The sequence below is a fragment of the Cupressus sempervirens genome, chromosome 4 (assembly GCF_028749045.1).
Source record: "Cupressus sempervirens isolate cs-2001-9-10 chromosome 4, ASM2874904v1, whole genome shotgun sequence".
In the NCBI taxonomy this organism is placed as follows: domain Eukaryota; kingdom Viridiplantae; phylum Streptophyta; class Pinopsida; order Cupressales; family Cupressaceae; genus Cupressus; species Cupressus sempervirens.
In genome coordinates, this window is record NC_143121.1 from 603,641,251 (window position 1) to 603,645,031 (window position 3,781).

Genomic DNA, 3,781 nt, shown 5'->3' on the forward strand with positions numbered 1-3,781 from the left:
GGCCTGATGTTGGGCGGAACACTGCCAGGAAGGAGCCGAATACGGTGGTCCTCTGGACGAGAAGGAGGTAATCCCACAGGTTCAGCAAATACACCAGAATACTTGTCCAAAATGTGTTGGAGATCGGCAGGAGTGCTAGAGACTGCTGATGGCTGCATCTGAATGGAATGGAGCTGAGCGATGACACCATGTGAATTCTTCTTAAGAAGTTTTTCCATACGGTGTGAACTGATGATGCTGAGAGACCCTGGTTGTAAGCCTTTCAAAGTGTGTTGGTGCCCCTCGGCTGAAAACTGCATCCAAAGTTCAGCAAAATCCCAGAGAATGGGGCCAAGAGTGCGTAACCATTGGGCACCCAAAACCACATCACAGCCACCTAAGGGTAAGGCAAACATGTCAGAGCGCATGTTATAATCGCCAATAGAGAGACGCACATTGCGACATTTCCCTTTACAAGGTAAAGTGCCCCCATTGGCAATCATGACTTCAAAGCTAGAGCAGGGATGGATAAAGCAATCAGCCTGTTTGGCTATTCGTGGATCAATGAAGTTATGAGTGCTACCAGAATCAATGAGTATAGTAAGAGGGATCTTCTTGAAGAAACCCTGGACCCGCATGGTTTGTGGAGTAGTGACTCCTGCCAAAGCATGGACAGATATCTCTGGTGGAGCTTTTTTTTTTTTTTTTTTTTTTTTTTTTTTTTTTTTTGGAATGGGTAGAAGATGAGAAACAAAAACTTTTTTAGTTACGGCAAACTTGGATTTGGGTAAAACTCAGATAGGAAATGGGTGTTCGACGGGTGGTGGGAGACTATCTGGGGACAAGGGAAACAGAAAAATGAGGGTTTCAAGGGTAGGGAGGCGAAATGAGGCGAACAGTCCAAGAGGGATAAGGGAGCAAAATGAGGAATTGAATCTTGTGGCTCAGTTTGGTGGCGATTGGATGAGAGGTGAAAAAGATAGGGCAAACCCTAAAATTAGATAAATGAGGGATTTAGGGCTTTGATATGTAAAATTTGGGGTTGGGTCGCCAAGGAAGGAAGTATGCGAAATGATATTGCAGACGTTCTGCGGAAGTATGAGCAGAAACAGAAAGCAAACAAGGAAGCTACGACTAAAAAACCGAAAAAATTTTACTCTTTTTTTTTTTTTTGTTTTTTTTTTGAACAGTCGACTTAGAAAAATTCACTCACAGACAGAACAACTGAAAAGAGTTATTGCAATAACAAGAGATATTAGAAGTGAGAGGAACCTGAAGGCCACGACAGAAAAAAAATTTGATGTAATTTCCACCCAGCGAGCCCAAGAGAGTGCTCTGATACCAGATGTGATGAACCTCCTTATAGCAATATCGTGAGAATGCTCGAAATAACAGAATACAAAGTGATAGCAGAACTCAGAATGAATCTACTGATCGCAGGCCACTTCGAGGGGGTAACCTCCTTTGAGCAAGCTCAATACAATAAATTCGTCTGTGCCCATCAAGGGCCTCAACCTATTCTTATATACTGAGTACGATCTAGAAAAGTAATACTACCTATGCATGTGGGATAATAAAATATACTCACGGGACGACTTACAAAGCATATGCGTCCAACAACACTACTCTAACAAAATAAACAGAAGGAACACACAGGTTCCTAACAATTCGCCCCCAAACTAGCCATCATTGAATTCATTTGGTAGTTATTTATGGTTAATAGGGAGTATCTAGGGCCTAAGGTACATAAGGGAACTTTCCTATGTAGGTGTTTTAAAGTGGGGGACTTTTTAATTTGAAAAGAATCCCTTGATTAGATCAATTCATTTCTTCAGCATTACAACTTATCTACTAGCCCATATAAAATGTATGATCCTAAAAACTAGATGAGGAAAACACTAAAAGAAATAAGGAATTATGTGCCACCTAGCACCAAAGAGTTAACCCATGAGTACCTTATTCCCAATATTATTGCTGAGGGGGAGGCAATTGAAAAACTATCAAAGTTTGATGATATGTTGAGGGTGGAGAGAGAGATGAAGAGAGTTGACCCAAACTTCAAAGGTTTTTACCTTGATGTCCCCTACCCTTATAGGATTAGAAAAGTGGTGGTTGACCATGCTCAAATCATGGCACAAATGCAAGAGGAGCCACTTGGAGATTAAGAAAAGGGTGAAACTTGATAGCACTGAACTTGATGTAACCTTGGAATCAGAAGAGGATGAGCCCCCTAAGGCTTCATGGGTTACAAAGGGAAATAAGAGACAAAAGGTCATCCATGTCCTAGAGAGGGTTAAACAAAGAACATTATAGATTCTACCTATTAAAAGTTAGTACTTTTCTAACTTAAGGCAAAGCTATATACAAGATAGGGTCATTGCAGTTGAGAATACACTCACTAACCTAGAACTAGTTGTAGCAAAGTTGGATGATAGGATAATCCAAGCCCAACAATTTATAGAAGATGATGATTTCATCAAATTAACAAAGTTAAAAATTTTCTTGTACAAGTTAAAACAGAGTGAACTGGTGCTAAAGACGAAACTAGGAGAAACATATGAGAAAAAGCAAGAACTAATTGAAAAGTTGCATGCCTATGATCTTGAGAGTGATGTCATGACTATGGAGGAGGTAAGAGATTTGGTATAGGGGAGTGGGATGTTATTAGTGCATGGGTGGGATTTGGAACAAGCATTCATGCTTGACTAGATCAGGAGACAAGAAATTCCATTTCCTATGAGGCATATGGTGTTGGAGGACTACAAAAAGCATCTAGTTTTAATATAGAAACCAAGTCCTTGGGAGTATAGAGCATGGATCCTTCAACAAAAAAGCCCAAATTAATGGATGTGCAGAGCACTGATCAAGGAAACATGATAGTGTGGACACTTCAGGGTACCTTAGGTACAAAAATCTCCAAGTTTGTTAAGCATTTTTCATTTATGAATGAAGCCAAAGTAGAGGAGATAGAGACATGGCTATCTAAATCCTTTCATGATTATATTGATGTTAGCAAGCTCTATGAAGATGAATTAAGAAAGGGCCATGTTTTCAAAGAAATGATTGAGGAACTTGAAACTAAGGTCCAAGGTTTGGAAGCTAATGTTGCATCTCTTAGAGAGAAACTAGCAAATGTAGAGAAAATGGCCACTACATAATAGAGCATAGAATATGATAGCCAAGAGAAGCCATCTAATTACACAATATATACCATAACATAGATAGATGAGCTAGAGGCAGAGGATACAACAGAGCCCAAAAGGATGAGCATTGATTCAATTCTTAGAGAGGTTTATTATGTTGATTTCTAAAAAGTCAGACTAGCTTGACAAGATTATTATAGTGAAGGAGGGCCTATAAATCGTAAAGGAATTAATTGGCATCTTCACTTGTAAGTTACAAATAATACAAGAAAAAATGAAAGTATTGTCTTAGGGAATTGAGCCTTGCATACACCCAATTTTGGATAATAACAAGAAGTTGAAAGAATGGCATGCATGATCCAATGCATTCAGTGTAGTATTAACTCAAGAGACCATAGTTGCAATTTTTGAAGAAAATGGTGAGGCCCCTTTCAATAATTTAATTGACTCCTAGTTCGGAGAAAAAATAGATTTGAATAAATTCTTGGTGGAGTCTAAAGCCATAACAAATGCCAGGTGGACTAAAGGCACAAATGACCTAGAAGATGTTAAAACCATAGAGTGTTCCACCAAATGAGAGATCTATGTTTGGGAAGAAGTGGGAGAAATAAAGGCTCTACCAATAGGAAGCAGCTAAGAAATAATTGAGATTAAAAAGA

At 39.1% G+C, this 3,781-nt stretch overlaps 1 long non-coding RNA gene across 1 annotated transcript; it reads right to left on the reverse strand.

Moving 5' to 3' along the window:
* Window positions 1-668: 668 nt before the first annotated feature.
* Window positions 669-1,640, reverse strand: LOC149562666 (uncharacterized). The gene is made up of 2 exons (XR_016363513.1): window positions 1,252-1,640; window positions 669-1,067 (listed from the first exon to the last, which is right to left on the reverse strand). It is a non-coding gene; the product is annotated as an uncharacterized LOC149562666 (long non-coding RNA).
* Between the last annotated feature and the right edge of the window lie 2,141 nt (window positions 1,641-3,781).